Source organism: Heptranchias perlo, chromosome 15 (assembly GCF_035084215.1).
Source record: "Heptranchias perlo isolate sHepPer1 chromosome 15, sHepPer1.hap1, whole genome shotgun sequence".
Taxonomy (NCBI): domain Eukaryota; kingdom Metazoa; phylum Chordata; class Chondrichthyes; order Hexanchiformes; family Hexanchidae; genus Heptranchias; species Heptranchias perlo.
Window position 1 is genome coordinate 15113941 of NC_090339.1, and position 12200 is coordinate 15126140.

Sequence of the window (12200 nt, forward strand, 5' to 3'; positions counted from 1 at the left end):
CCTTCGATAAATTACCACATAATAGATTCATGACTAAGGTCAGAGTATGTGGAATCAGGGGACAAGTAGCAGAATGGATAGCAAGTTGGCCACAAAACAGAAAACAGAGAGTAGGGCTTAAAGGTAGCTACTCAGACTGACAAAAGGTGGAAAGTGATGTTCCACAAAGATCAGTGCTGGGACCACTATTATTCACCATTTACATAAATGATTTGGACTCGGGAACCAAAAGTACAATGTCAAAACTTGCAGATGACACCAAATTGGGGGGTTACAGTTAATACCGAGGAGGACTGCGACAAAATACAGGAAGACATTAATAAACTTGCAGAATGGGCATGTAATTGGCAAATGAATTTCAATATAGGTAAGTGTGAGGTGGTACATTTTGGTAGGAAGAATAAAGAGGACACATACTGCATGGAAAATAAGAGTCTACATGGGGTAGAGGAGCAGTGGAGTTCATTTCTAGAGGGATAGAATTGAAAAGCAGAGGAGATATGTTAAACTTTAAGAGAATCTTGGTTAGACCACACTTGGAATATTGTGAACAGTTCTGGTTTCCATATTATAAAAAGGATAAGGAGCTAAAAAGATTTACTAGGATGATACCAGAGTTGAGAGGTTATACCTATCAGGAAAGATTGAACAGGCTAGGGCTCTTTTCTCTAGAAAAGAGAAGACTCAGGGGTGACCTGATAGAGACTTTTAAGATTATGAAAGGATTTCATAGGGTAGACGTAGAGAAGATGTTTCCATTTGCGGGGAAGACCAGAGCTAGAGGCCATAAATGTAAGACAGTCACTAATAAATCCAATAGGGAATTCTGGAGAAACTTCTTTACCCAGAGAGTGGTTAGAATATGGATCTTGCTACCACAAGGAGTAGTTGAAGCGAATAGCATAGGTGCATTTAAGGGGAAGCTAGATAAACACATGAGGGAGAAAGGAATAGAATACATAACATTTTTTTAAAACTAGGACTAAGACTGAGTGGAACATAACGGGAGTCGCACGAGGAATCAAAAAATCAAGTTAAAGGTCAAAAGTGATGTCACAAGACAAGGAAGGTCGCCAAGGGTCAGTAAGTATTTAGTTTAATGGTTAGTATTTTTAGTGTTTATTGTTCTTAGTGGTTAGTATGTTTAGTGGTTGGTTAGTTTTTTTATAGTGGTTAGTGTTTTAGTGTTAGCTAAACAGTAAATTGCCTTAAAGCTAAACAAACAGTTTAAATAACTGTAGGTAACATGGCAGGACAGCTGGGGCCCATTGCATGCACACCCTGTGCCATGTGGGAACTTCAGAATACTTCGTGTGTCCTGAAAAACCACTTGTGCAGGAAGTGCCACCAACTGCTCGAGCTCGAGCTCAGAGTTCCTGAGCTTGAGGGGCGGCTGGCGTCACTACAGTATATACGGGAAGCTGAGAGTTTCGTGGATAGCACGTTTCAGGAGGTGGTCACCCCGTAGCTACAGAGAGTTCAGGCGGAGAGGGAGTGGGTGAACACAAATAGACTAGGAGGGACAGGCAGGCAGTGCGGGCGTCCCCTAGGAGTGTAACACTCACAAACCAGTATTCAGTGTTGACTACCAGTGAGGGTGTTGACACCTCAGGGGAGTGCAGTCAGGAGCAAATCCACGGCACCTGTGGGAGACTCGGCTGCACGGGGGGGCAAAAGAAATGCAATTGTTATAGGGGATTTGATAGTCAGGGGATAGACGGGCATTTCTGTGACCGCTGAGGTGAGTCCCACATGGTGTGTTGCCTCCCTGGTGCCAGGGTAAAGGACATCATTGAGAGGGTGCAGAACATTTTGAGGGGGGAAGGGGAACAGCCAGAAGCTGTGGTCCATGTGAGAACCAATAACATAGGAAGGAAAAGGGTTGAGGTCCTGCAGTCAGAGTTTCAGGAGCTAGGGAGGAAGTTAAAAAGCAGGACCTCAAAGGTAGTAATCTCTGGATTACTCCCAGTGCCACGCGCTAGTGAATATAAGAATAGTAGGATAAGATAGGTAAATGCGTGACTGGAGAAATGGAGCAGGTGGGAGGGCTTCATATTCCTGAGGTATTGATACCAGTTCTGGTGCAGGAAGATCTGTTCAAGATGGACAGGTTGCACCTCAACAGAGCTGGGACCAATATCCTCGTGAGGAGGTTAATTAGTGCTGAGGGGGAGGGTCTAAACTAATTTGGCAGGGGGATAGACAACAGAATGAAACATTAGAGAGGAGAAACAAGTTGCACAGAGGACTGGGAGGGACAAGTAGCACTAGAATAAAGAATAGTTCAGAAATAGGAGGGATCAAACATGGGGCAAATGCGAGGCAGTCTAAGATGAGTTTGGAGTGCATGTGAGTAAATGCACGTAGCATTCTAATAAGGTTGGTGAGCTGCAGGTACAAGTCGCCAAATAGGACTATGATATAGTGGCAATCCTGGCTCAAAGAAGGGGATGATTGGGTACTTAATATTCCTGGCTAACAGGTGTTCAGGAAAGATAGGGAAGGAAAGAAAGGAGGGGGGTGGCAGTATTGATCAAAGAAACTATTATAGCACTGGAAAAGGATGATGTAGTTGAGGGGTCAACTAGTTCTGGGGAATGAAGTGGGCAGTTGGAGCATGTTTCAGTGAGGGAGCATTTGGGGAACAGTGATCATAATAAAATTAAGTTTAGAATACTTATGGAAAAGGACGAGGAACAATCAAATGTGAAAATGCTTAACTGGAGGAGGGTTGATTTCTTTGAGTTAAAAAGGGATCTTGCCCAGGTGGAATGGAATGAAACATTGACAGGCAAAACAGTAATTGAACAATGCAAGGAGGAGTTGGTTTGGGTACAGAGTAGACACATTCCTACGGGGGGGGGGGGGCGGGGAAGGAAGGGCATCCAAAGATAGAGCCCCCTGGAAGACTAAAGATATAGAGATTAAAATGAAACAGAAAAAGGAGGCTTATGACAAATGTAAGGTTCATAATACAGTAGAGAACGAGGCTGAATACAGAAAGTACAGAGGAGATCTAAAAGAGGGAATAAGAGGGGCAAAGAAAAAGTATGAGAATAGATTAGTGGCTAACATAAAAGGGAAACCAAAAATCTTTTATAAACATATAAATAGTAAAAGGATAGCCAAAGGAAGGGTGGGCCTGATTAGGGACAAAAAAGATCTTCTTGTTGAGGCACAGGGAATGGCTGAGACACTAACTGAATACTTTGCATCTATCTTCACTAGAGAACAGAATGCTACCATTGTAGCAGAAAAGGAGGAGATAGTAGTGTTATTGGATAGGATAAAAATAGATAAAGAGGAGGCACTTAAAAGATTGACAGTAGTCAAAGTAGAAAGGTCACCCTGTCCAGATGGGGTGCATCCTAGGTTACTGAGGGAAGTAAGGGTGAAGGCTCTGGACACAATCCCCAATCCTCCTTAGATATGGAGATGGTGCCGGAGGACTGGAGGATTGCAAATGTTACACACTTCTTCAAAAAGGGGAGAGGGATAAACCCGACAATTACAGGCCAGTCAGCCTAATGTGGGGAAACTTTTAAAGACAATAATCCAGGACAAAATAAATTGGCACTTGGTAAAGTACGGGCTAATAAATTAAAGTCAGCACAGATTTGTTAAAGGAAAATCATGTTTGACTAACTTAATTGAGTTCTTTGATGAAGTAATGGAGAGGGTTGATGAGGGAAATGCGGTTGATGGTGTGTATATGGACTTTCAAAAGACATTTGATAAATTACCACATAATAGACTTGTTAGCAAAATTAAAGCCCATGGGATTAAAGGGACAGTGGTATCGTGGATACAAAATTGGCTATGAAAGCAGAGAGTAGTGGTGAACGGTTGTTTATCAGCGAGGGAAGTATACAGTGTTGTTTCCCAGGGGTCGGTATTAGGAACACTGCTCTTTTTGATATATATTAATGACCTGGACCTAGATATAGAGGGTGTAACTTCAAATTTGCAAGATGACACGAAACTCGGAAATGTAAACAATGTGGATGATAGTAACAGATTTCAGGAGGACATAAACAGACAGGTGAAACGGGCAGACACATGACAGATGAAATTTAATGCAAAGAAGTGTGAAGTGATGCATTTTGGTAGAAAGAATGAGAGAGGCAATATAAACTAAATGGTACAATTTTAAAGGGGGTGCAGGAACAGAGAGAGCTGGGGGTGCACAAATTGAGAAAGCTGTTAAAAAAGCATATGGGATCCTGAGCTTTATTGATAGAGGTATAGAGTACAAAAGCAAGAAAGTTATGCTAAACCTTTATAAAACACTGGTTAGGCCTCAGCTGGAGTATTGTGTTCAATTCTAGGCACCACACTTTAGGAAGGATGTCAAGGCCTTAGAGAGGGTGCAAAAGAAACTTACTAGAATGGTGCCAGGGATGAGGGACTTCAGTTATATGGAGAGATTGGAGAAGCTGGGGTTGTTCTCCTTAGAACAGAGAAGGTTAAGGGGAGATTTGATAGAGGTGTTCAAAATCATGAACGGTTTTGACAGAGTAAATAAGGAGAAACTGTTTCCAGTGGCAGGAGGGTTGGTAACCAGGGGACACAGATTTAAGGTGATCGGCAAAAGAGCCAGAGGTGACATGAGGAAGCATTTTTTTACGCAGCGAGTTGTGATGATCTGGAATCCACTGCCTGAAAGGCTGGTAGAAGCAGATTCAATAGTAACTTTCAAAAGGGAATTGGATAAATACTTGATGGAAAAAAATTACAGGGCTATGGGGAAAGAGCAGAGGGATGGGACTAATTGATTAGCTCTTTCGAAGAGCCGGCTCAGGTATGGTGGGCTGAATGGCCTCCTCCTGTGCACTACCTACTATGATACTATGACCCTATGATATGATGATAGGCTTCGATGAAGTAGGGAGGGAGGAGGCTCGTGTGCCGCTATCAGGTCTAAAACCAGCCTGAGCTCCTGACGCTTGTGGTGTACTCTTGCTGGTTGTGCGGTCAGTTAACCCCATCAGATTCAGTAGGGTCCGTTAGTTTAAATAATTTGCTTTAGCTCTCCGTGCATTTTTTACATGCAAGGAAAGCACCGAGTCACCCGAGGAGGGGGGAGGGGGAATCTAAAGTGCAACAAATCTTAACGGGCTGCAGCACTGTTTCTGGTGGAGGCTGACTGTTGTATGGAAAAGACAGCAGGAGCAGCTCTAAGAACTGCCCCATTCACTGAGGAGAGCCTGGAGGTCTGGCTGGATGAGATGGTGTTCAGCTATTGCAGGAGGTGGTGCACAGAGTGAATGCAGCATCGTACGTCCATAGGTTGTGGGGGCGAATCTGCAAAAAGGTGTCAGGACTGAGGAAGAGTACAACGGTAAACTTCATAAATGTCACCTACTTAAAGGAAAGGAAAGCCTGTAATAGGCTTGCAGTAAGCACTCCGTCTACAGTATGTTGCCAAATCAGCAACAGAGCCTGCAAAGCACTGGCCCAAGGCACTCACATCTAATGCCCCCTCACTGCCATCTCAGTGAAGCCTCAGCTCCAACTTGGTAATAGAGGAAGGCCAAAGCTTTCTTTTAGTCACAGAAATGTACATGTTTGCTAACCCACTTACTATTGGCTCCTCCAATTACTTGTATGCTCACCACTCCTTCTTTCACAGCAGGAGGAAACGTAGGCAGGGCACTAGGGCTGCACCTAGTCTTCATTGCTAATGAAGAAATTCTCTGCTCTGTTTTGAAGGTCACACACAACCTTCGCAAGTGGACATACACTGAGGGCGGACCACATAACCTGCATTGCCTCAAGCAGACCTTCCAAGTAATTTGCGTGGATGCCATTAGGAGAGTGGGTGAGGGAGAGCTTAGTGGCTCCATGCCAGCCAAGCAAGGCTAACTTCAACTTCCTCTTCTCACTATCATTTGGCACTTAATCAACAGCTAAGAGGATGTCACATTTGCCCTTCTGCTGCAAGGAACCATTTAGATTATTACACATAGGCATTGCCCACCAGCTCTGTGCCACCGTGTTCCCTCTCCCTTGTGCAGAGCTCTCCCAAGATGAGGTCACTGGCATCAGGGAGAAGCAGGAAGCAGCACCATCACATGAGTACCCATCTAGCACTCCAGACCTTGCAAGCACAGAAATATCCACTTTGGGGAATCAGATAGAGGGAATCAGCAGGAAGCATCTGGTGAGGCACCGAGCAACAACGAGGAGGAACTAGTGGAGTTGGCAGCATAACAGCAGCAACAGGATAAAGAGAGGGGTAGGGCCAGATGGACTACACCCTGAGATCTTTGTTCAGTCCTTTGCAAATCTTCAGAGCTCCCTGCATGGAATGGCAGAGAACATGCAACAGTGGTCTGTGTAGGCATGGGAGAGGGTTTTGTGAACCTGCATGGTACCATGGAATGAGTGGAAGCCCAAGGCATCGTGTTGGGGAGTCCCCAAAGACAGAAGGCCCAAGCACTGATGCAGTTTTGCTTGTCAACACTATGTCTGTCACTATTGCCACCTTAGGCTCCAATATATAGGAGGCTTTTACTTGTGGTCTACAAGGTCTGGGAGATTTACTTGAGAATATCTTGACAGGCTTCATTCTTTTTAGTAATGGCTAAAGGCACAAAATGGCACAAAGAACTCTGGTCATCTGCATCCATCAGCGGGGGTATGGCAAGCAAAGAGACAGATGAGCACTAGGCCTTTCAGGGTGAGGAGCCATCCACCGCTCCCAGCTGGTCCTTCATAGGACCGAAAGCAGGTAGAGAACAGCAGCTGTCAGCCAGGAGAGGCAGGTGGAGAACAGCAGCTGTCAGCCAGGAGGAGAACAGCAGCCAGCAGGGCACCGAGGTGCTGGAAGCGATGACAGGACCATTTCATGACTTGGCTGAAACACGGCTTTCGGCACAGGCGAGTCACCAGGTCCTCACTGAGGAGCAGCATTGTGCCACCACACTTGTTCCTCACACTGAAGTGACACTTAGAAGGATCAGGAGATTCGACCTCCTGCGAAGATTGACACACTTCTGAATATCACCTGTCCTAGCTTCTGAAAGATAGTGTCAACGCCCCAAAGTAAAACAGTGGTATCATTGCAGTATGAGTATGCAGCAACAGAAATATTGCACAGATAAGTCAACAAATACAGAAATCTAATAACAGACAGAAGGTCAGAAATATGATGACCTTGCAAACCCACTAGGATCCACTTGTGGACCAGCTAGAGTCCAGTGAAAACCTATGGCCTTCATCATAACAATTACTATACTTCATTGGGTTCAGTCTTTATTAAATTAGTTCATCTATTGTTTGAAATAAGTGCTGTACATATTTTTGTAAAACTCTAGCTTGCGTTGCAAACCAATTTTGCACTTTTTAATTTCTAAGTAAATATTTTCATTGTTGTGGAGCTCCTGATATGTATGTTTTTTAAAAACATCCTCTGAATTACAGGAATCATACTTCCTCTGACTTTCTAAGGTTTCTCCACCACAGTTTCCATTTTCCTGTTGGTAACTCCCAAAGGCCCTGATCATCATCCTTTCCATTGTTCCTTCGCTGCTAAGAGGCTTGGTGGGAGGGGTCACCATCTCATTTGTTTGGTTTGGCTCCCTTGACTATGATGTATTATATTTGGCTCCTTAGGCCTGTTTCAATGCCTTCAAGACTAGAAATTACTATTAGCAATTTTTAAAAAGTTAATTCTCGGGGTGTGGGCGTCGCTGGCAAGGCTGGCATTTATTGCCCATCCCTAGTTGCCCTTGCGAAGATGGTGATAGGCCTTCTTCTTAAACCTCTGCAGTCTGTGTGGTGAAGGTGCTCCCACAATGCTGTTAGATAGGGAGTTCCAGGATTTTGACCCAGCAACAGTGAAGGAACGGCGATATATGTCCAAATCGGGACAGTGTGTGACTTGGAGGGGAACGTGCAGGTGGTGTTGTTCCCATGCATCTGCTGCACTTGTCCTTCTAGGTGGTGGAGAGCATGAGTTTAGGAGGTGCTCCTGAAAAAGCCTTGGCGAGTTGCTGCAGTGCATCCCGTAGATAGAATTACATAGAAATTACAGCACAGAAACAGTCCATTTGGGCCAACAGGCCTATGCTGATGTTTATGCTCCACACCGGCCTACTCCCACCCCACTTCATCTAACCCTATCAGCATATCCTTCTATTCCTTTCTCCCTCGTGTACTTATCTAACCTCCCCTTAAATGCATCTATGCTATTCCCCTCAACTAGTCCATGTGGTAGGGAGTTCCACATTCTAACCACTCTCTGGGTAAAGAAGTTTCTCCTCAATTTCTTATTGGATTTATTAGTGACTATTTTAGATTAGTGGATGAAAGTTTATCAGGAAAGAGCATGGACCTGAAGTTGGGAGAGAGAGTGTAGTGAGGCCTGTGGCTTGAAGTTATAGTGGGTGGGCAGTTTAATGGGATTTGAGAGCTCAAGCTGGAGTGGATGGAAGGGTAGAAGTAGGTTCAGGGGATCAAATGTGGAATTGAGAGGGAAGAAGATTTTGTGAAGTTGCCTTCTTTGTCTTTGGGAGTCTGAGGAGTGCTGCCAGAATCTGATTTGAGGGCATAGTGCGGTAGACCAGAAGGGTAAGTCTAACTAAATTATAGTCAACCTTGTGACTGTCAGATCAGCTGATTTCTGCAGCACTGATTCTGCTGTTTCTCAACTTAAAATTTGAGAAGCAACAGGATCAGCACTTGTCAGGTCAGCTGATCCTCCAACCATGAAGCTAAGTGAGGCTGCTTGCCCTCTTAAACTAGTGCTCCCAGGCCACACCAACTCCCAGCTTTATCTCTAACTGGAGAGATTGGTGAGGGTGGCTCTGGAGTCATGGAATTGCAGGAGGTGGGGTCTTGTGCCCTTAGGAAGCAGCAGGGAACTGGGCCATTCCGAAAACTACTGCAAGGAGCAGAGCTGGGTCCTCAGTGGGAGGGAAGGAGTTGATTCTGAGAGAGCGAGGGAGCAGATCAGAGCTGGAATAATGGCTCAGGTCTGATAGAGAGCGAAGCAGAGCTGAGCACTTGTGGTGGTTCTACATGGAAGGGAGGGTTGAGCAGAGCCGGAGCACTCAGGGTAGAAGAGGAAGTGAGCAACCAAGATAACAGGAGAAATAAAATGGAATGGTGGCGGGGGGGTGGGAATTATTTTACGTTCTTGGGAACGTCTAGGGCAGGATGTCAGAGTGAAGAATAAGAATCCCATGGAAATTCAATGTCAAAATCATATGACGTAGTGAGAGCACAGGCCACATAAATCTCAATCTGCCTTCAAAGTATCTCTGCAGCAATTAGGACAAGCTCTTGGTGAACCCTGAGTGAAGCAATTTACCACTTCAGTAAGTAGATTAAAAATAACCTTGCCATCCGTCCTGCTACAGTTACACCTTCTGCTGGGTTACAATGTATTGACTGTAGTGGTGATCGTGGAAAAGTCAAAGGCTTTAATTGTGGCAGAGCCTCTAAATTAGAGGATTTTTTTTTGAGTTTCAAGAATAAATCAATAATTTTTCAATGCACCATTTTCTTTTAGGAATCCTCTCTCTGGTGAGGGGCAATCTCTTGGGTAACCTTGTACTCTAATTTCATAATATATTCACCTTGACTGTGTATAGAATGTGAACAGGAAAGGTTTTTCGCACAAGCACGAGGACAGATCATCAAATATTAGTGACCTTTGATGAAATAATTGGATAACTCTTTCAAAAAGCCACAATGGGCCGAATAGCCTCCTTCTGTGCTCTCTGAATGTGGAAAAACAATGTTTAGTTTATCAAGACCAATATTTCAGTGGGTGAAAGTTTAGAGCTTATTTTAAACTTGTTGTAAAAGTAGTGACATGTATGCAACAGAATTCACATCTGAAAATGTCACAGAATCAATAGTAAATTAAAGGGACATGGGTGCTGAATCTGTCACTTTGTTCTGGAAGGAGTAATTTTGTCTGCCTCAGCTCCTTGCTCGGCAGGAGTTCGAGAAAGGACTAGAATACCACAGGGCCCAATTCTCTGACCTGCATTCCCATCTACCAGGCCTCTACGCCAGAAGCCTTGCAAAATTACCCCTATAATTTAATAGTTATCTATGTGTATGATGCATTCTAATACAATGATCAAAAATATAAGATATCAAAATGTGATCAAGAATATTTGAATAATTAAAGGGGAAAAAACATGACTGATGCCTCAAGCACTAAACTGTAGATCTTTGTGTTAAGGGGAAGTTGTCGCATGATTATGAAAACTGTACAAACAAAAGCCCCGATTTTAACCTAACCCACCCGGTGGGAACGGGGCAGGTTTGGGTCGGACGCTCGTTTTGACTTCAATGGAGCGTAAAAATGAAGTGGGGTGTAATAAGGGCGCCTGACCTGACATTTTCTTTGATGTTTCAATAACTTGTTAAGTCCCTTACTCGTGTGAAAAGCTTTTAGTCAGAGATTCCTTTCTGCCAAGGCACTCCAATCACATCCAACTTCAGGACATACAATGCTATAGGTTTCGCTTTGCTTTTAATGAAAATAAATTTGCATGTGTAACAGGCACACATACATGTTTTTTTGTGTGTGTGTGCCGAGGGTGTAGCATTAAGTTAACTTTTGAATTTCAAAGTAATAAGATCCCAGGCTGAGAGAATGAAGACAATGCCAGAATTTAGGCCTAAATTTGCAGCTTTGAAACCTGGCTATACTAGGGATTTGTTAAAGAAAATGCAATCAATAGATGTGGAAGATATAGTTCAGAGGCTGATGGACTGAATAAATGGACAATATAGTGTCGGTTGCTTATTTTATGAAACAGTGCAAATTACCTCATTGTACAATGCCCCAGAAAGACCCCAGCAAACATTACACAAAATTGGTGACTGCGGAGCCAAAATCCTTCTGTTCAATAACTTTATTGATAAAGTAGATGTTTGTAATCGATAGTGGAATCAAGGGAGGAAGGACTAATGAACTATTCAGTAGAATTTTAGAAAAGAAGTAGCTGAGAATGCCTATTGAGAAAATTTAATAGCCTTGCACTTCATAATGCTGGAAAATGTATCAGCGTATCAAAAATCACAATTTCCTGCGAGTCCCAGACAGCTCTTAGAAAATAAATCTTCATAATACCCCCACCCTTTCAAAAATGCCTATACTAGTTGCTGTTATAAAGTCAGAGAGCTTAACCATAAACTTGCTAACCATCTTAAATAACATTTCAAATTTTAAAAAAATATATTTTTTCTTTTCTTCTCCAGATCAAGAACGATGCCCCACTTCTGGCCATCAGGGTGGATCATGGGTTTCACCTCCGCCTGTGAAACTTGTTCAGTTCCATTCGCAACCCCTCAGATAATGAAGCAGTCCGAGCCTGCATGCAGCAAGACCTGGACAACATCCAGGCTTGGGCTGATAAGTGGCAAGTAACATTCGCGCCAGACAAGTGCCAGGCAATGACTATCTCCAACAACAGAGAGTCTAACCACCTCCCCATGACATTCAATGGTATTACCATCGCCAAATCCCCCACCATCGACATCCTGGGGGTCACCATTGACCAGAAACTTAACTGGACCAGCCACATAAATACTGCGGCTACAAGAGCAGGACAGAGGCTGGGTATTCTGTGGCGAGTGACTCACCTCCTGACTCCACAAAACCTTTCCACCATCTACAAGGCACAAATCAGGCGTGTGATGGAATACCCCCCACTCGCCTGGAGGAGTGCAGCTCCAACAACACTCAAGAAGCTCGACACCATCCAGGATAAAGCAGCCCGCTTGATTGGCACCCCATCTACCACCCTAAACATTCACTCCCTTCACCACCGGCGCACTGTGGCTGCAGTGTGTACCATCCACAGGATGCAATGCAGCAACTCGCCAAAGCTTCTTCGACAGCACCTCCCAAACCCGTGACCTCTACCACCTAGAAGGATAAGAGCAGCAGGCAGATGGGAACAACACCACCTGCACATTCCCCTCCAAGTCACACACCATCCTGACTTGGAAATATATCGCTGTTCCTTCATCGTCGCTGGGTCAAAATCCTGGAACTCCCTTCCTAACAGCACTGTGGGAGAACCGTCACCACACGGACTGCAGCGGTTCAAGAAGGCGGCTCACCACCACCTTCTCAAGGGCAATTAAGGATGGGCAATAAATGCTGGCCTCGCCAGCGACGCACACATCCCATGAACGAATAAAAAAAAAGCTCAGTAATGCCAGAACTG